Raw genomic sequence first — 22,442 nt, forward strand, 5'->3', positions numbered from 1 at the left:
CTATTCATACCTTTCTCTATTCATACCTATCACTATTTATACCTATCACTATTCATACCTATCACTATTCATACCTATCCCTATTCATACATATTCCTATTCATACCTATCACTATTCATACCTATCCCTATTCATACCTATCACTATTCATACCTATCACTATTCATACCTATCCCTATTCATACCTATCACTATTCATACCTATCCCTATTCATACCTATCACTATTCATACCTATCACTATTCATACCTATCACTATTCATACCTATCCCTATTCATACCTATCCCTATTCATACCTTTCTCTATTCATACCTATCACTATTCATACCTATCACTATTCATACCTATCACTATTCATACCTATCACTATTTATACCTATCACTATTCATACCTATCCCTATTCATAACTGTCACTATTCATACCTGTCACTATTCATACCTATCCCTGTCCATACCTATCCCTATTCATACCTGTCATTATTCATACCCATCCCTGTCCATACCTATCACTATTCATACCTATTACTATTCATACCTATCCCTATTCATACCTGTCACTATTCATACCTATCACTATTTATACCTATCACTATTCATACATATCCCTATTCATACCTTTCTCTATTCATACCTATCACTATTCATACCTATTACTATTCATACATATTCCTATTCATACCTATCCCTATTCATACCTTTCTCTATTCATACCTTTCTCTATTCATACCTTTCTCTATTCATACCTATCCCTATTCATACCTGTCACTATTCATACCTATCCCTATTCATACCTTTCTCTATTCATACCTATCCATATTCATACCTATCACTATTCATACCTGTCCCTATTCATACCTATCACTATTTATACCTATCACTATTCATACCTATCCCTATTCATACCTATCACTATTCATACCTATCCCTATTCATACCTATCACTATTCATACCTATCACTATTCATACCTATCCCTGTCCATACCTATCACTATTCATACCTGTCCCTATTCATACCTATCACTAATCATACCTATCGCTATTCATACCTATCACTATTCATACCTGTCCCTATTCATATCTATCCTTAGCACTCCTCCCTTTCTGTCTAAAAGCTACCCATTATTACCTGTCTGTCCCAAAGATACCCATTATCACCTGCCTGTCCCAAAGATACCCATTATCACCTTCCCGTCCAGTGTCTCCCTGGCACCTTCCCGTCCAGTGTCTCCCTGACACCTTCCATCAAACAGCTATATAGATCACATGCAGTCTTTTTTTAGAGGCACAAGTCACGCATGCACGCACACACACACACACACACACACACACACACACACACACACACACACACACACACACATGTCCCAGGCCTGGATGTGTTGTGAAGCGCCCCTCCTAATGCATGATAATGCACTTTTTCTTTTCCGGAGGAATAGAGCGGGAATGATCATCAGCCACGCTCCGTTACTCCCAAATCATTCAGACACGGCTTTAAGAACACATCGCTCACTAATACCCTGCCACCCCTGGGGCTGCAACTACTGCACGCATCCGCCGGTGTGGAGAGAGGGGAGAGGAATGATGAGGGGAGTAGAGATAGAGGCGAGGAGAGAGAGGAAGGATGTCCTAAAACTTGTCCTTCAGCCTGAGGTGAGATGGGTAAGGATGTCCTAAAACTTGTCCTTCAGCCTGAGGTGAGATGAGTAAGATGTCCTAAAACTTGTCCTTCAGCCTGAGGGTGAGATGGGTAGAGATGTCCTAAAACTTGTCCTTCAGCCTGAGTGAGATGGGTAAGGATGTCCTAAAACTTGTCCTTCAGTCTGAGGGTGAGATGAGTAAGGATGTCCTAAAACTTGTCCTTCAGTCTGAGGGTGAGATGAGTAAGGATGTCCTAAACGTGTCCTTCAGCCTGAGGGTGAGATGAGGAAGGATGACTAAGGCCTCCCTCCTTCCCTCCCTGCGCTCTCTTTAATTGAATTTATTTTTCATCTGGGAGATTGGTGGCTAGCGCCCAGCTGCATTGTAGCTGGAAGCTGTCTGGGGGTTGATTGGGTCCTGTTTGTGGCCCATGGTGGCCTGCCTTGTTCACAGTAAACTTCAGGGAGGGATGGGCAGCGTTGGTGGCAGGGCGGGGAGGTTGGAGGTTTGACTGGAAACCACATCATTCTCTCCAGGGAGGATGGAGTGGGACGACAAGATGTTGAGCGTGAGGTGAATCATAGGACATCACACCGGGCCAAGGCAGTGGGGTTATGCATGATGTTCAAAATGGCACCCTATTCCATATGTAGTGGTCTGGTCATGGGGGTTCTGGTCCAAGGTAGTGCACTATATAGGGAGCAATTTGGGATGCAGAGGGTCTCTGACTTTTTTGTTCCCCCAGTGTGGGCGTGCGTGTGTGTGTGTGTGATGTTTGAGTGCATGTGTGCAGCCTATACAGGATAAGAACTGTGTGTGTGTGAGTGTGTGTGTGTGTGTGTGTGTGTGAGTGTGTGTGTGTGTGTGTGTGTGTGTGTGTGTGTGTGTGTGTGTGTGTGTGTGTGTGTAGCCTATACAGTATAAGAACCATGTGTGTCAGATCCAATTAAATGGGAATAGGTAGTGAATGGTAGAACAAACACCACTTCCTGGTTCTCCAGGAAATCAGCCTATTAACAGGCTGCCTGATCAAACAAGTTTGGTGGCCCCAACCTGCACCACTCTCTTTACTAATGAGCTCTCTCAGCTATGAGGTTCACAAAGAGAGAGAGAGAGCGAGGATGGAGAGAGATAGAGTGAGAAATACAGAGAAAGGAGGACGAGGGAGAAAGTGAAAATACATGACAGATGGGAGAAAGAAATGGAGAGAGAAAGACAACAGACAGAGAGGTCTGAGAGGTGCTGGTAGCGAAAGGTCGAGAGGTCGAGTGACTAGCGAAAAAATTGTGGAAGGGGGCAAGAAACCTGAGAGCCTGGGAAAGGCAAATCTAGACAGCTTCAAAATACCAGCACCTGTGTTTGAGTTGTCCTACGCCAGGAGAAAGACAAAGGGAGAGAGAGAGAGGGGGGGATAGAGAGAGAGAGAGAGAGAGAGAGAGAGAGAGAGAGAGAGAGAGAGAGAGAGAGAGAGAGAGAGAGAGAGAGAGAGGGAGAGAGAGAGGCAGAGAGAGAGAGAGGAGAGAGAGAGAGAGAGAGAGAGAGAGGAGAGAGGGAGAGAGAGAGGCAGAGAGAGAGAGAGAGAGAGAGAGCGAGAGAGAGAGAGAGAGAGAGCATGGCAGGAGAGAGGTCTTGTTCAAGGCTACAGAGTGGAGTTTATTCAGGAACACTACAAGAAAACAGGAGAGGTTTGGATTAGTTCCACCTGGTGAGACAAGGAGGGTGAACAAGATGGGAAAGAGGGAGCAGGAGAGTGTGTGTGTGTCTGTCTGTGAGAGAGAGAGAGATGTTATATGTGTACATCGTTACAACACTCTACAGTGTATAGCCATAATATGACATTTGAAATGTCTCAAATCCTTTGTGTGTGTAATGTTTACTGTTCATTTTTTATTTATTGTTTATTTCACTTTTGTTTATTATCTATTTCACTTGCTTTAGCAATGTAAACATATCTTTCCCATGCCAATAAAGTCATTTGAATTTAATTTTGAGAGAGAGAGCGAGAGAGAGAGAGAGAGGCAGAGAGAGAGAGAGAGAGAGAGAGATATGCAGAGAGAGAGAGAGAGTGAGAGAGTGAGAGTGAGAGTGAGAGAGAGAGAGAGAGAGATAGGCAGAGAGAGAGAGAGAGTGAGAGTGAGAGTGAGTGAGAGTGAGAGAGACAGAGAGAGGTCCAAAGGAATTAAAAACAGGATGGACAAGAGAAAGAAGAAGAAACAGGGAACAAGTGCAGAAATAATAACTGCAGGTGTCTATAGTCTTCCCAAGGACTCCCAGAGGACTGGCTGTAGAAGGCAGATGGTATTGTATCTTAATCATTCAGCTCACTGTTCTGTTGCAGGGCAGCAGCCAGGAGGTGCCACAAGACACATCTGACAGACTCGGGGCAGCACAGGAAAACTACTAGGGACAGGGCACCGCTTCTCATTACTAATACTATCTAGAGGAGCACAGAAGTGTAGAAAGTATTAGGGGAGTGTAGATACAGTAGGGAATGTAGATACAGCAGGGAGTGTAGATACAGTAGGGGAGTGTAGATACAGTAGGGGAGTATAGATACAGTAGGGGAGTGTAGAAAGAGTAGAGAGTGTAGAAACAGTAGGGGAGTGTGGAGATACAGTAGGGAGTGTAGAAACAGTAGGGGAGTGTAGAAACAGTAGGGGAGTGTAGATACAGTAGGGGAGTGTAGATACAGTAGGGGAGTGTAGATACAGTAGGGGAGTGTAGATACAGCAGGGGAGTGTAGATACAGCATGGGGAGTGTAGATACAGCATGGGGAGTGTAGATACAGCAGGGGAGTGTAAATACAGTAGGGGAGTATAGATACAGCATGGGGAGTGTAGATACAGCAGGGGGAGTGTAGATACAGTAGGGGAGTGTAGATACAGTAGGAGAGTGTAGATACAGTAGGGGAGTATAGATACAGTAGGGGAGTGTAGATACAGCAAGGCAGTGTAGATACAGTAGGGGAGTGTAGATACAGTAGGGGAGTGTAGATACAGCATGGGGAGTGTAGATACAGTAGGGGAGTGTAGATACAGTAGGGGAGTGTAGATACAGTAGGGGAGTGCAGATACAGCATGGGGAGTGTAGATACAGCATGGGGAGTGTAGATACAGCATGGGGAGTGTAGATACAGTAGGGGAGTGTAGATACAGTAAGGGGAGTGTAGATACAGTAGGGGAGTGTAGATACGGCAGGGAGTGTAGATACAGTAGGGGAGTGTAGATACAGTAGGGGAGTGTAGATACAGTAGGGAGTGTAGATATAGCATGGGGGAGTGTAGATACAGTAGGGGGAGTGTAAGATACAGTAGGGAGTGTAGATACAGTGGGGAGTGTAGATACCGTAGAGTGTAGATACAGCATGGGGAGTGTAGATACAGCATGGGGAGTGTAGATACAGTAGGGGAGTGTAGATACAGTAGGGGAGTGTAGATACAGTAGGGGAGTGTAGATACAGCATGGTAGGGGAGTGTAGATACAGCATGGTGAGTGTAGATACAGCATGGGGAGTGTAGATACAGTAGGGGAGTGTAGATACAGCATGGGGAGTGTAGATACAGTAGGGGAGTGTAGATACAGTAGGGGAGTGTAGATACAGTAGGGGAGTGTAGATACAGCATGGGGAGTGTAGATACAGCAGGGGAAGTGTAGATACAGCATGAGGAGTATAGATACAGTAGGGGAGTGTAGATACAGCATGAGGAGTATAGATACAGTAGGGGAGTATAGATACAGTAGGGGAGTGTAGATACAGTAGGGGAGTATAGATACAGTAGGGGAGTATAGATACAGTAGGGAAGTGTAGATACAGTAGGGGAGTGTAGATACAGCATGGTAGGGGAGTGTAGATACAGCATGGTGAGTGTAGATACAGCATGGGGAGTGTAGATACAGTAGGGGAGTGTAGATACAGCATGGGGAGTGTAGTACAGTAGGGGAGTGTAGATACAGTAGGGAGTAGATACAGTAGGGAGTGTAGATACAGTAGGGGAGTATAGATACAGTAGGGGTATAGATGCAGTAGGGGAAGTGTAGATACAGCAGGGGGAAGTGTAGATACAGCATGAGGAGTATAGATACAGTAGGGGAATATAGATACAGTAGGGGAGTGTAGATACAGCTGGGAAGTGTAGATACAGCATGAGGAGTATAGATACAGTAGGGGAGTATAGATACAGTAGGGGAGTGTAGATACAGCATGGGGAGTGTAGATACAGCATGAGGAGTATAGATACAGTAGGGGAGTATAGATACAGTAGGGGAGTGTAGATACAGTAGGGGAGTATAGATACAGTAGGGGAGTATAGATACAGTAGGGAAGTGTAGATACAGCAGGGGAAGTGTAGATACAGCATGAGGAGTATAGATACAGTAGGGGAGTGTAGATACAGTAGGGGAGTGTAGATACAGCAGGGGAAGTGTAGATACAGCATGAGGAGTATAGATACAGTAGGGGAGTATAGATACAGTAGGGGAGTGTAGATACAGCATGGGGAGTGTAGATACAGCATGGGGAGTATAGATACAGTAGGGGAGTGTAGATACAGCAGGGGAAGTGTGGATACAGCATGAGGAGTATAGATACAGTAGGGGAGTATAGATACAGTAGGGGAGTGTAGATACAGTAGGGGAGTGTAGATACAGTAGGGGAGTGTAGATACAGTAGGGGAGTGTAGATACAGCATGGGGAGTGTAGATACAGCATGGGGAGTATAGATGCAGTAGGGAGTATAGATACAGTAGGGAGTGTAGATACAGTAGGGGAGTGTAGATACAGTAGGGGAGTGTAGATACTGTAGGGGAGTGTAGATACAGCATGGGGAGTATAGATACAGTAGGGGAGTGTAGATACAGCATGGGGAGTGTAGATACAGTAGGGGAGTGTAGATACAGCATGGGGAGTGTAGATACAGTAGGGGAGTGTCGATACATTAGTGGAGTGTAGATACAGTAGGGGAGTGCAGATACAGCATGGGGAGTGTAGATACAGCATGGGGAGTGTAGATGCAGTAGGGAGTGTAGATACAGTAGGGGGAGTGTAGATACAGCATGGGGAGTGTAGATACAGTAGGGGGTGTAGATACAGCATGGGGAGTGTAGATACAGCATGGGGAGTATAGATACAGTAGGGGAGTGTAGATACAGCATGGGGAGAGTAGATACAGCATGGGAGTGTAGATACAGTAGGGGAGTGTAGATACAGCATGGGAGTGTAGATACAGCATGGGAGTATAGATACAGTAGGGGAGTGTAGATACAGCTGGGGAGTGTAGATACAGCATGGGGAGTATAGATACAGTAGGGAGTGTAGATACAGCATGGGGAGTGTAGATACAGTAGGGGAGTATAGATACAGTAGGGGAGTGTAGATACAGCATGAAAGTGTAGATACAGCATGGGGAGTATAGATACAGTAGGGGAGTGTAGATACAGTAGGGAGTGTAGATACAGCATGGGGAGTGTAGATACAGCATGAGGTAAAGATACAGTAGGGAGTATAGATACAGTAGGGGAGTGTAGATACAGTAGGGGAGTGTAGATACAGTAGGGGAGTGTAGATACAGCATGGGGAGTGTAGATACAACATGGGAGTATAGATACAGTAGGGAGTGTAGATACAGTAGGGGTAGTGTAGATACAGTAGGGAGTGTATGTAGATACAGTAGGGGAGTGTAGATACAGTAGGGGAGTATAGATACAGCATGGGGAGTGTAGATACAGCATGGGGAGTATAGATACAGTAGGGGAGTGTAGATACCGCATGAGGTGTAGATACAGCATGGGAGTGTAGATACAGTAGGGTGTAGATACAGTAGGGAGTATAGATACAGTAGGGGGGAGTATAGATACAGTAGGGAGTGTAGATACAGTAGGGAGTGTAGATACAGCATGGGAATGTAGATACAGCATGGGGGTGTAGATACAGCATGGGGAGTGTAGATACAGCATGGGAGTGTAGATACAGCATGGGGGAGTGTAGATACAGCATGGGGAGTGTAGATACAGCATGGGAGTGTAGATACAGCATGAAAGTGTAGATACAGCAGGGAGTTTAGTGTGATAGGGGAGTGTAGATACAGCAGGGGAGTATAGATACAGTTGGGGAGTGTAGATACAGCATGGGGAGTATAGATACAGTAGGGGAGTGTAGATACAGCATGGGGAGTATAGATACAGTAGGGTAGTATAGATACAGTAGGGGAAGTGTAGATACAGCATGGGGGAGTGTAGATTCTGTGTATATGTGTGTGAGTTTTCTATCAGTCCCTTGTCCTTTGCCAAAGTCCTACATCTGCAATCCTTAGCCTATAGTCCCCTATATCTCCTGACTCCTACAGTCCCTATATCTCCTGACTCCGACAGTCCCCTTATATCGCCTGACCCCTATATCTCCTGACCCTATAGTCCCCTATATCCCCTGACTCCTATAGGCCCCTAAATCTCCTGACTCCTATAGTCCCCTTTACCGGGACAGATGGCAGCAGTGGAAAGGGGGAGATGGAGGAACAGAGAGAGAGACGGATAGAGACGGGGAGAGAGGGAGAAAAGGGAGGGAGACAGGGAGAGCAAGAGACAGAGAGACAGACAGAGACAGAGAGAGAGACAGACAGAGACAGAGAGACAGAGAGACAGAGAGACAGACAGAGACACAGAGCAGAGACAGACAGAGACAGAGACAGAGACACACAGAGAGAGACAGACAGAGAGACAGAGAGAAGAGACAGACAAACAGAGAAAAAAAAAGAGACAGACAGACAGACAGACAGACAGACAGACAGAAAAAGGGGAGGTGGAGGGAGTGTGTGGCGTCAACAACAGGCACACATTTTGATACAGATTCAATAAATACTATTTCAGCACAGTTTTGGTGACCACTCTTCCATCTTTCATAACCAATCCATAATCTCTCCCTCTCTCTCCACCACCACTCTTCTCCTCTGCCCTCTACCTCCCTTTTGCATCAGTGAATACAGTAAAAACAAATGTGATAAAATAGAGAATCCTGTTGGGATAGAATGTCTATACACTCCTCTCTGAATGGTGAATTAAATATAGTTGCGTTGCAGAATGACGCATGATAGACCAGGAAGTGCCCACTGTGATATGCATCTGCCACGGTCGCCCACAAAGACTAGCGTAGGATCAGCGTTCCTCATGTCCAAGTTTGTTTTGAGCACTAACGACCAGTAGTTAGTATACACGTGGAAACATCCTGACTGCAAGGGATGTAGCTATGCATCCAATAGAGGTTACAGGTAGCTACATTATAAGAGAGCTCGAACAGGAGTCTCCAGCAGGTCGATTGCAAGCTACCAGTAGCTCGCTGCTAACCTATGAATAGCTCCCCAAACAATCCTGAAAGTGCACACACGTCGCAAAATGTCATAAAGAAAATCTCACAAGTATCAGATATATAAACTCCCAGCTACTATCTAATCAACACAACATTGATGTTATCCCACCCTGGTTAGCCACTATTGGCTTAAAAAGCCAAACCTGACACAATATATGGCAAATAATTTCCAGCAATATTGCACCTGTCTGTGTGGTGCGTGCGTTGTCCATCACTCATGTGTAACCATCTTGTGGTTTGACAGAAATACTTTCCCCAAAACCTTCTCAATTAAATATTAACTGTAGAGTAGGCTTACCTGACAGAAGTATGTCATGAGTAATTATTTCATTTGTATCTATTATTTAGATCAAACTTTGCCCATGAAATGAGGCAGCAGCAGTACAGACCACCACATTAGAGGACACATTCTAACTCGCTAGATGGCAATTAAAAGGGCCGGATGTGTAAAACTTCTTAAGGCTAGGGGGCAGTATTCGGAAGTTTGGATGACTGACGTGCTCAAAGTAAACTGCCTGTTACTCAGGCCCAGAAGCTAAGTTATGCATATAATTGGTAGAATTGGATAGAAAACACTCTGAAGTTTCTGTTAAACCTCTTATGGCTGAGGGCAGCATTGAGTAGCTTGGATGAATAAGGTACCCAGTGGTGCCCAGAGTAAACTGCCTGCTACTCTATCCCAGATGCTAATATATGCATATTACTAGTATTATTGGATAGAAAACACTCTGAAGTTTCTAAAACTGTTATAACTGAATAATGGCTGTGAGTATAACAGAACTCATATGGCGAGCAAAAACCTGAGAAAAAATCCAACCAGGAAGTGGGATATCTGAGGTTGGTCGATTTTCAACTCAGCCCCTATTGAAGATACAGTGGGATATATTGGTCATCTTGCACATCCTAAGGCTTCCACTAGATGTCAACCGTCTTTAGAAACTTGTTTGAGGCTTCTACTGTGAATGGGGGACTGAATGAGAGGGAATGAGTCAGAGGTCTGCCAGCAGTCACACTGGTCACGCGCATTTCACATAGGGGTATCTCCCGTTCCTTTGCTTTTCTGAAGACAAAGGAATTCTCAGTTGGAATATTATTAAGTTTATGTTAAAAACCTCTAAAGATTGATTCTATCGTTTGACAAGTTTTCTACGGACTGTAACTGAACTTTTTGACATTTCGTCTGCAACTAGTGAACAGCTTCGTGAGTTTTGATTTGTTTACCAAACACGCTAACAAAGAAGCTATTTGGACATAAATGATTACTTTATCGAACAAATCAAACATTTAATGTGGAACTGGAATTCTTGGGAGTGCATTCTGATGAAGATTATCAGAGGTAAGTGAATATTTAATGTTATTTCTGACTTCTGTTGACTCCAACATAGCGGATATATGTATTTGTTTCTGAGCGCCGTACTCAGATTATTGCTGAGAATATTGGTTTGCTTTTTCCATAAAGCTTTTTAAAATCTGACACAGCGGTTTGCATTAAGGAGAAGTATATCTTTAATTCCATGCATAACACTTGTATTTTCATCAACATTTATAATGAATATTTCTGTAAATTGATTTGGCTCTCTGCAAAATCCCCGGATGTTTTTGGAACTACTGAACATTTTTTGTTGTTGTTTTTCACCTTTATTTTACTAGGCAAGTCAGTTAAGAACAAATTCTTATTTTCAATGACGGCTAGGAACAGTGGGTTAACTGCCTGTTCAGGGCAGAATGACAGATTTATTACCTTGTCAGCTCGGGGGTTTGAACTTGCAACCTTCCGGTTACTAGTCAATGCTCTAACCACGAGGCTACCTGCCGCCCCAATGCTGCCCCAATATAACACACCAATGTATACTGAGATTTTTATATAAATATGAACTTAATCAAACAAAACTTACATGTATGTGTAACATGAAGTCATATGAGTGTCATCTGATGAAGATCAAGGTTAGTGATTCATTTATCTCTATTTCAGATTTTTGTGACTCCTCTCTTTGGCTGGAAAAATTGCTGTGTTTTTCTGTGAATAGGTGCTGACCTAACATAATTGTTTATGGTGCTTTCGCTGTAAAGCCTATTTGAAATCGGACACTGTGGTGGGATTAACAACAAGATGACCTTTAAAATGGTATAAGATACTTGAATGTTTGAGAATTTTAATTAGGAGATTTCTGTTGTTTTGAATTTGGCGCCGTGCAGGGATTTCTGCCCTAAGACGTTTTTAACAGTTAAAACTGTTAAAATAATGTCCTGTGAAGTATAACAGAACTGATAGGGCAGGCAAAAACCCGAGGAGAATCCATCACAAAATGTGTTTTTGAGGTCACAGGCCATTCCAATACTTGTCTATGAGATATTCAAAGGAATTCCTCTCAGATTGCAGTTCCCATGGCTTCCGCTAGATGTCAACAGTCTTTAGAAAGGGTTTCAGGCTTGTTTTTTGAAAAATGAGCTGGTAGTTGTAGTTTTTCAAGTTGTCTCTCATTAGGACTGTAGTCTTGTGGTGTGCGTGGATGACGGCTTCGTGATTTATTTCTGGTATTGAACTTATTACATTTCGTCTTAAATTTGATAGTTTATTTACATATTAGTGTACCTGAGGATTGATGCGAAATGTTGTTTGACTTGTTTGGATGATGTTTACTGGTAACTTTTGGGATTTCTGTGTCTGCATGTTGAACGGGTGGATTACTGAATCAAACGTGCTAACTAAACTGACTTTTTTGGGATATAAAGAAGGACTTTATCGAACAAAACAACCATTTGTTGTGTAGCTGGGACCCTTGGGATTGCAAACAGAGGAAGATCTTCAAAGGTAAGTGATTCATTTGATCGCTATTTCTGATTTGTGTGACTCCTCTGCTGGTTTGAAATATGTTTTTAATGCTGGGGTATGCAGGGCACTGTCCTCAGATAATCGCATGTTATGCTTTCACCGTAAAGCCTTTTTCTGACAACGTGTATGTATGAACAAGAAGCTAAGCTTTTAAACGATGTAAATGGCTTGTATTTTCATGAATGTTTAATATTACGATTTTGTATTTTGAATTTCGCGCTCTAAAAATGTCACCAGATGTTGTCGAGGTGGGTTGCTTGCGTCCCACAGCCCAAAGAGGTAAAGGGAATTACACAAAACAAATCGAAATGTGTTCGTTTTCTTCCAGACCCCTTTAAAAAGGTCTTCAGATGTGATTTAAGCATCGACATCCAATTCTGTTGTTTCTCTATAAACAATTGTAATTTTGAGAGTGAAAATATACAAAAATATATACAAATCTAACGGAACATAATTTGGGAAAACATAAAACAAAAATTGGGTAACAAATCTCAGATTTTATAGAGCCCCATTTAGAGTTGTTAATTAACCGTTATTTTTACAAGGTATATCGACAGAAAACATTGTGCACTACTGTCTCTTGTACACTAAGGACCTAGGGAAGAGTTGCAGAGAAGAAGAGAAGAATGTGACTATTTGAAAGCTAGAGAAAAATTGCTTTTTGACTAGCTCTCATGCTAGAAAAGGTTAGAGACCACTGAGCTAGAAGGTACTAGTACAAGGAACAAACATCTATGCGTGAAGCTGGCTGAGAATATTGGTGCAGTGAGCAATCAAACACTATATATTGCAAGACTATTGGACAATGGGACTCCATTGGTCCATTGGTCAGGACCTCATCATTAGGGCGCGTCGAGTGACTCACCTCTGATTATGGACAGCTTGGCGTTAACGTTGACCTCACCCTCGCTATTTTCCGCCACGCACTCGTAGATGTTCTCGTCCCGCGGCGCTCGTAGAGCTGGATCGAAGGACGGCGCCGGCACCCTCATCGAACTCTATAGTCTGTGTCAGAGAGAAAGGGCAACGTTATAGTGATCTGTTTTTGAGTTAAAGACAACCTAACTATTCTTCTAGGAGCGAGACTCCTCAACTAGCCCCTAGGGGCACCTTCATTCACATACTGTATACCATTTTATTCACTGCAAAGCTTCAGAATATGAGCCGGGACATCGCTATGCTAGTCCAGTGGCCAAGTCTTCAGAAAAGGTCACCATGGAATAAGGTTAGTTTTGAAGTTTAATGTTTTCAGAATGTTTAAAGCCATCCATTAGGATTATTATGATTCGAAATAAGTACCTTTGCAAAGCATAAACCCTCATTCTCAGCAATGTCAACTAATAATCATAACATAACTGTCAGTGTGCTCATATTGTACTCATAGATCACGCTATACATGTGATTTTACATGTGATTTCCATAATATATAACAAAGAGAACACCGCATATGGATAGATGCGGGTGACCAAGTGAAGTGGTGTGAGGAGGTTCAGCGTCGAGTCATGATGAATCTCAAGGCTACAGCGCTAATGAGGAAACAGCACCGTGACTGAGTCCAGATCAATATCAAAGCAAAAGCTGCTGGAGGAAATGCAACGATTTCGAACCTTCACAAAATGACTTTTTTAAAAGCAAGAAATAGTAATCATTGGATCCACAGTTCAATCGTTTTTCTCAGTCTTAGCGGAAGAGAATGCAACACAGTTTGGGATTGGACTGTCCTGTACTGAAATTGCACTGTCCTGTACTTGTCCTGTCCTGGACTTGTCCTGTACTGGGCTTGTCCTGTACTTGTCCTGTGCTTTCCTGTACTTGTCCTGTTCTTTCCTGTACTTGTCCTGTTCTTTCCTGTACTTGTCCTGTACTTGTCCTGTTCTTTCCTGTACTTGTCCTGTACTGTCCTGTACTGTCCTGTACTTGTCCTGTACTGTCCTGTACTGCTCTGTATTTGTCCTATACTGTACGTGTCCTGTCCTGTACTTGTCATCTCAGGGAGGTTGTCCTGTACCTGTCTTGTCTGGACTTGTCCTGTTCTGTACTTGTCCAGTTCTTCCTTGTCCTGTACTCTCCTCTATGTATATTGTAATGTACTTGTCCTGGACATGTACTGGCCTTGTCCTGTACTGTATTGTACTTGTCCTGTACTGTCCTGTACTGCTCTGTATTTGTCCTATACTGTACTTGTCCTGTACTGTACTTGTCCTGTACTGCCCTGTATTTGACTTGTACTGTACTTGTCCTGTACTTGTCCTGTCCTGTACTTGTTCTTTACTGTCCTGTACTTGTCCTGTACTGTCCTGTCCTGTACTTGTCCTGTCTTGTATTTGTCCTGCACTGTCCTGTAATGTCCCCGAGTTGTCCTGTATAGATCTGTCCTGTATTTGTCATCTCAAGGAACTTGTCCTGTACCTGTTTTGTTCTGTACTTGACCTGTTCTGTACCTGTCCTGTACGGCTCTGTACTTGTCCTGTACTTGTCCTGTACTGCTCTGTACTTGTCCTGTACGGCTCTGTACTTGTCCCTGTACTTGTCCTGTACGGCTCTGTACTTGTCCCTGTACTTGTCCTGTACGGCTCTGTACTTGTCCCTGTACTTGTCCTGTACGGCTCTGTACTTGTCCCTGTACTTGTCCTGTACGGCTCTGTACTTGTCCCTGTACTTGTCCTGTACGGCTCTGTACTTGTCCCTGTACTTGTCCTGTACGGCTCTGTACTTGTCCTGTACTTGTCCTGTAATCGGCTCTGTACTTGTCCCTGTACTTGTCCTGTACGGCTCTGTACTTGTCCCTGTACTTGTCCTGTACGGCTCTGTACTTGTCCTGTACTGTATGGTACTGTCCTATCCTGTACTTGTACTGTACTGTCTTGTGTTTGTCCTGCACTGTCATGTATTGGCCTGTATTGTCATCTCAAGGAACTTGTCCTGCACTGGTCTTGTTCTGCACTGGTCCTGTTCTGTACTGGCCTTGTCCTGTACTGTACTGGCCTTGTCCTGTCCTGTATTTGTCCTTTACTGGCCTTGTCCTGTCCTGTACTGGCCTTGTCCTGTACTGGCCTTGTTCTGCACTTGTCCTGTACTGGCCTTGTTCTGCACTTGTCCTGTACTGGCCTTGTTCTGTACTGGCCTTGTCCTGTACTGTACTGGCCTTGTCCTGTACTGGCCTTGTTCTGCACTTGTCCTGTACTGGCCTTGTTCTGTACTTGTCCTGTACCGCTCTTGTTCTCCACTTGTCCTGTATTTGTCCTGTACTGGCCTTGTCCTGTACTGTACTGTCCTTGTCCTGTATTTGTCCTGTACTGGCCTTGTCCTGTCCTGTACTGTCCTTGTCCTGTCCTGTCCTGGCCTTGTCCTGTCCTGTCCTGGCCTTGTCCTGTACTGTCCTTGTCCTGTATTTGTCCTGTACTGGCCTTGTCCTGTCCTGTACTGTCCTTGTCCAGTCCTGTCCTGTCCTGGCCTTGTCCTGTACTGGCCTTGTCCTGTCCTGTACTGGCCTTGTCTGTCCTGTCCTTGTCCTGTCCTTTATTTGTCCTGTACTGGCCTTGTCCTGCCAAACCCTCCACTAACCCGGACAACTCTGGGCCAATTGTGCAATGCCCTATGGGATTTCCCGATCACGGCCGGTTGTGATACAGCCCAGGATTGAACCAGAGTCTGCAGTGTGTGTGTCAATGTGTATTTGTCCTGTACTGTTCTGTACTTGTCCTGTACTCTCCTGTATTTGTCCTGTACATGCCTGTCCTGTACTTGTCATGTACTTGGGTTCCATCTTCTTCTTCTCTTATTAATACTCAGGTACCATCTTCTTCCTCCTTCTAAGTACGCTGGCAGCGTTGTTAACGTGATAGTGTGTTAGCACAAGAGTGTGTATGTGTGTGTTAGCGAGTCTGTGTGTGTGCGCTGTCGATGTGAGGAATGTGTTAATTAAGGAAACCCTGAGAATCAATCATGACTTTAGACACACCATCTGGGCTCACACAGAGACACACAACAAACAAACATCATAAATAAGGCACAGCGGGCGCAGGGGGAAAGTAGCACGCCACTACTAGAACCGAACGTAAAACAAAACGTCAAATTCAGCTAGTTATTCAAGTGGAAAAGGACAAGTAGATTACATTGGCACTGTGCCATGTCATGTCACTAAACATGGTGGTTTCTTGTAATTGATGCCTGGTTAAATTAAAACCACGGTCTGTCGTGATGTAGTTTGCGTACAAGTAAATGATCTACCAGAAGTGATATATCCATGTCACACCTGACCATAGTTTGCTTTGTATGTTTATATGTTTTGTTTGGTCAGGGTGTGATCTGAGTGGGCATTCTATGTTGTGTGTCTAGTTTGTCTGTTTCTGTGTTTCACCTCAAAGGCAGGTGTTAGTCATTGTCTCTGATTGGGAACCATACTTAGGTAGCCTGTTTGGTGTTGGGTTTTGTGGGTGATTTTCCTTTTTGTCCTTATGTCTGTTGTGTGCTGGTTTGCACCAGTATTAGGCTGTTTCGGTTTTCTTGTTACGTTTGTTTGTTTTGTATTTGATTCGTGTTTACTTCAGTTTTATTAAACATGGATCGTAATAGACATGCCGCATTTTGGTCCGACTCTCTTTCACCTACAGAAAACCGTGACATTAGCAATGCCAGGGTTGTGGGTTCGATTCCTGTTGGGGCCACATATACAATATGTAAGTTGTAAGTTGCTTTGGATAAATGTGTCTGCTAAATTGTATTTATTATGTATATTATATTCAGATGTATTATTCCATACTACATCCACAACAGTAGGGGGCAGTGTAGGGTTACAAGGTTACACTGTCTCACCTCAATGCGCTGGGAGTTGACTTTCTTCCCCTTCTTGTTCCAGCTCACCCGGGGCTTAGGGTCTCCTGTTGCCTGGCACACGAATGAGACCACACCCCCAGATACGCCAATCTGGTCTACGGGAACTTTAGTGAATCTTGGTGGTGCTGGAGCAGTGAGAGAAGGGAGAGACATTAGAACAGACTAAAGAAACCAAAGTGACGAACAGTACCAGTGGATTTAACCCAATTTAGCCCAGTTGTAGCTGCAAATTAAGGTAATTACATTTCGAAAAGTTGATGTGCATACACAAACAAACAGACACGCGCACACACACAAAACACACACACACCAACAAAACACACACACACACAAACACACAAACCAAAAACACACACCAAATGATTGTGAGAAGAAGGCAGCTGTTTTACATGACCCCAACCGATTGTTTTTTAAATTTTTTATCACTTATTTTTTTACTAATTTTGTACATAATGTTGCCGCTACCATGTCATATGACCGAAAGAACTTCTGAACATCTGGGATTACTCACCATGGACTGGAAAAATATTTTTTTTTCCATTAACGGGTCTGACAAGCTTCCTCGAGAACAGGCCCAGATCCCTGTGATTTGCGTGAAAAAACAGGAGTGAAAAAAGGGGCCGGAGGGCAGGCTGCCTTCTGAGAATTTGTAGGCGGTCAAATAAACCCCAACTACCTTCCATTCTGCTAGCAAACGTGCAATCTTTGGACAATAAAATAGACGACCTACACGGAAGATTAAACTACCAATGGGACATTCAAAACTGTAACATCTTATGAGTCGTGACTAAACAACGACAACATCAACATACAGCTAGCTGGTTACACGCTGCACCGGCAGGATAGAACACCGTTGTTTGGTAAGACAAGGAGCAGCGGACTATGTATTTTTTGTAAATAACAGCTAGTGCACGATATCTAAGGTTATTGCTGAGGCTGAGGAAGAGTATCTCATGATTAACTGTAGACCAAACTATCTACCTAGAGAGTTTTCATCTGTATTCTTCGTAGCTGTTTTACACACCACCACAGTCAGAGGCTGGCACTAAAACACTATTGAATGAGATGCATTCCGCCATAAGCAAACAAGAAAACTTTCACCCAGAGGCGGTGCTCTTAGTAGCCTGGGACTTTAATGCATGGAAACTTCAATCCATTTGACCAAATTTCTATCAGCATGTTAAATGTGCAACCACAGGAAAAAGAACTCTGGGCCACCTTTACTCAACACACAGAGATGCATACAAGCTCTCCTTCGCCCTCCATTTGGCAAATCTGACCATAATTCAGTCAGTGAGTAGATCAATAAAAAAGTGGTCAGATGAGCAGATGCTAAGCTACAGGACTGTTTTACTAGCACAGATTGAATATGTTCCGTGTTTCCTCCAACAGCATTGAGGAGTAAACCACATCAGTTATTGGCTTCATCAACAAGTGCATCGATGACATCATCCTAACAGTGACCATACGTACATACCGCAACCAGAAGCCATAGAATTCAGGCAACATCAGCACTGAGCTAGAGGTAGAGCTGCCCAGGAGTTGGACTTTACCTGGACGCTTATAAGAGATCCCGCTATGCCCGCCGACAAACCATCAAACAGGCAAAGCGTCAATACAGGATTAAGATCGAATCATAGTACACCGGCTCTGACGCTCGTAGGATGTGACAGGGTTTGCAAACTATTACAGACTTCAAAGGGAAGCACAGCCAAGAGCTGCCCAGTGACACAAGCCTACTAGATGAGCTAAACTACTTCTATGCTCGCTTCGAGGCAAATAACACTGAAACATGCATGAGAGCACCAGCTGATCCGGAAGACTGTGTCATCACGCTCTCCACAGCCGATGTGAGTAAGACCTTTAAACAGGTCAATATTCACAAGGCCGCAGGGCCAGACGGATTACCAGGATGTTTACTCCGAGCATGCGCTGACCAACTAGCAAGTGTCTTCACTGACATTTTTCAACCTCCACCTGTCCGAGTCTGTAATACCAACATGTTTAAGCAGACTACCATAGTCCCTGTGCCCAAAAACACCAATGTAACCTGCCTAAATGACTACTGACCCATAGAACTCAGGTCTGTAGCCATGACGTGCTATGCAAGGCTGGTCATGGCTCACATCAACACCATCATCCCAGAAACCCTAGACCCACTCCAATTTGCATTCCACCCCAACAGATCCACAGAAGATGTAATCGCTATTGCACTCAACACTGCCCTTTCCCCACCTGGACAAAAAGGAACCCCTATCTGAGAATGCTATTCATTACAGTTTAGCTGCTCAACACCATAGTGCCCTCAAAGCTTATCGATAAGCTAAGGACCCTGGGACTAAACACCTCCCTCTGCAACTGGATCCTGGACTTCCTGACAGTCTGCCCCCCATTGGTAGGGTTAGGTAACAACACATCTGCCACACTGATCCTCAACACAGGGTCCCCTCACTGGTGCGTGCTCAGTCCCCTCCTGCACTTCCTGTTCACTCATGACTGCATGGCCAGGCACGCTCCAACACCATCATTAAGTTTGTCGATGAAACAACAGTGTTAGGCCTGATCACCAAGAACGAAGAGACAGCCTATAGGGAGGAGGTCAGAGACCTGGCCGTGTGGTGCCAGGACAACAACCTCTCCCTGAATGTGATATAGACAAAGGAGATGATTGTGGACTACAGGAAAAAGAGGGCCGAGCACGCCCCCATTCTCATCGACGGGGCTGCAGTGGAGCAGGTTGAGAGCTTCAAGTTCCTTGGTGTCCACATTACCAACAAACTAACATAGTCCAAGCACACCAAGACAGTTGTGAAGAGGACACGACAAAACCTATTCCCCCTCAGGAGACTGAAAAGATTTGGCATGGGTCCTCGCTTCCTGCCATCCAGTACCTCTATATCAGGATGTGTCAGAGGAAGGCCCTAAAAATTGTCAAAGACTCCAGAAACCTAGTCATAGACTGTTCTCTCTGCTACCGCACGGCAAGTGGTATCGGAGCACCAAGTCTAGGTCCAAGAAGGCCTCTAAACAGTTTCAAGCCCCAAGCCATAAGACTCCTGAACATCTAATCAAATGGCTACACAGACTATTTGCATTGACCCCCCACCCCCTTTTACACCGCCGCATTGACTCTGCATCAGTACACCCCTGTATATAGTCTCGATATTGTTATTTTACTGCTGCTCTTTAATTACTTGTTACTTTTATTTGTTATTCTTATCTGTATTTTTTAAAGTGCATTGTTGGTTAGGGGCTCGTAAATAACCATTTCACTCTAAGGTCTATACCAGTTGTATTAGGCGCATGTGACTAATAAAATTAGATTTTATTTTATTTGAAAAACACACACACAAAAAAACACACACACAATCACAAAACACACACACCAAAACACAAACACACCCCCAAAAAAACACACACACACACACACACACACACACACACACACACACACAAAACACACACACACACACACACACACACACCAAAACAGACAGACACACACACACCAAAACACACACTCAACAAAATACACACACACAACATTACACGCACCAACACACACCAAAACACACACACCAAAACACACACACTCACTTTCATTGTATGAGAAGGCAGTGAGGACATGAACTGGACTTCCTCATTCCGCTGCTGTATGATTTGACGGCTAGACAATATGCACCCTGACACACTAACACCTGACAACCTAATACCCTAACACTCTGACACGCTGACGCCCTGACGACCTAACACGCTGACGCCCTGAAACGCTGACAACATAACAACTTAACAACCTAACACCTGACGACCTAACACCCTGACACCTGACACGCTGACAACCTAACACACTGACACCTGACACCCTGCCGACCTAACACGCTGACGCCCTGAAACGCTGACAACATAACACCTAACAACCTAACACCTGACGACCTAACACCCTGACACCTGACATGCTGACGACCTAACACCCTGACACCTGACACCCTGACGACCTAACACGCTGACGCCCTGAAACGCTGACAACATAACACCCTAACAACCTGACACGCTGACGACCTAACACCCTGACACCTGACACCCTGACGACCTAACACGCTGACGACCTGGCATGGTGACAAGCTGACGCTTTGACAAGCTAACTCTGCCTCTCTGACACCCTGATGTCCTGACACGCTAACACCCTGATCCCCTGACACCCTGACATGCTGACACCCTGATCCCCTGACACCCTGATCCCCTGACACCCTGAAACCAACATGAATCATTTAATGGAGCAATGAATAATAAAGCACCAAGGGAATTGCGGAGGCTGACGGGAGCTGCGGAGGCTGACAGATCTGTAAAGACTAACGGGAGCTGTGAAGGCTGACGGATCTGTGAAGGCTGACGGATCTGTGAAGGCTAACGGGAACTGCGGAGGCTGACGGATCTGTGAAGGCTAACGGGAACTGTGGAGGCTGACAGGGGCTGCGGAGGCTGACGGGATCTATGGAGGCTGACATGAGCTCTACAGAGATTTGTTCTGCATTACAACTATACGTAACACTGTTCTGAAGTTTTCATTTTTTTAACAGAACATCCTTGCCTTGACTGAAGAATATCAAGTCAAATCGATAATACCATGTTCACACATGAATATAAACATCGTTTGACTTGTTTCTATGAACTTTACGGATACAATTTGGATTTTTTGTCTGTCTGTTTTGACTGCGTTTGAGCCTGTGGATTACTGAAGAAAACGCGCAAACAAAATCGAGGTTTTGAATATAGAGAGACTTTATCGAACAAAAGGAACATTTATTGAGTAAATTAATGTCTTCTGAGTGCCACCATATGAAGATCATCAAAGGTAAGGGATTAATTTTATCTCTATTTCTGAGTTTTGTAACGCTTCTGCTTGGCTGGTTACTGTTTGTAATAATTTGTCAACTGGGCTATGTTCTGGGCTAGGTATGTTTTAAGCTGAAAAACATTTTATAAATCTGACACCGTGGTTGGGATTAACAAGAAGTTAATCTTTAAACCTATGTAAAATATGTTTTGTTTTTATATGAGCATTTCTGTATTTGAATTTGATGCTCTGCAATCTCACTAGATGTTGGCCAGATGGGACGCTAAGCGTCCCACATACCCTAGAAAGGTTAACATAGTTAACCATTTTCACTGTCGTATCCAAAACGTATTTCAAGCTATCAGGCATTGCTTTGGCAGCAAAGCCTCTCGGTGGATGCTGCAGTGTACCTAAGTGGCGTCGGGAGCAACTGCTTGCATGCGCGTTACCACACCACTATGTCTCTCTGTCATGGCTTTTGCGCCATCAGTACAGATACCAACAAATCTTGACCACCAAAGTCCATTTGATGTCACAAAGCTGTCCAGTACTTTAAAATATCCTCTCCTGTTGTCCTGGTTTCAGTGGTTCGCAGAAGAGGATGTCTTCCTTAATTGACCCTCCATATACATAACGGACATATACCAGGAGCTGTTCCAGGCCCTGTTGACTGATCCAGCTGTAAAGCATAGAATTCAATGGCTTGTATGCGAAGAAGAAATTGTTTCTAAACATCTCCTGCCACTGCTGTGTTTGTGAAACAGTCTTGTTTGATGAAGACATTGTCTGTATAGTTTTTTTGGCCTTTTCCCCCAGCATTGTCCCAGACATATCCGTAGAGGCAGGAAGAATGAAGTCCTCCACAATAGTATGGGGCTTGCCTGTCCTAGCCACTTGGGAGCTCACCATATAAGACGCTTCTATCCCCTGCTTATTAATG

General features: G+C 44.2%; 1 pseudogene; it reads right to left on the minus strand.

The window, feature by feature from the left end:
* Positions 1-12,697: 12,697 nt before the first annotated feature.
* On the minus strand, positions 12,698-21,173 carry LOC135530134 (receptor-type tyrosine-protein phosphatase S-like; annotated as a pseudogene).
* Positions 21,174-22,442: the final 1,269 nt, after the last annotated feature.

This window comes from Oncorhynchus masou, unplaced genomic scaffold, assembly GCF_036934945.1.
Source record: "Oncorhynchus masou masou isolate Uvic2021 unplaced genomic scaffold, UVic_Omas_1.1 unplaced_scaffold_1269, whole genome shotgun sequence".
In the NCBI taxonomy this organism is placed as follows: domain Eukaryota; kingdom Metazoa; phylum Chordata; class Actinopteri; order Salmoniformes; family Salmonidae; genus Oncorhynchus; species Oncorhynchus masou.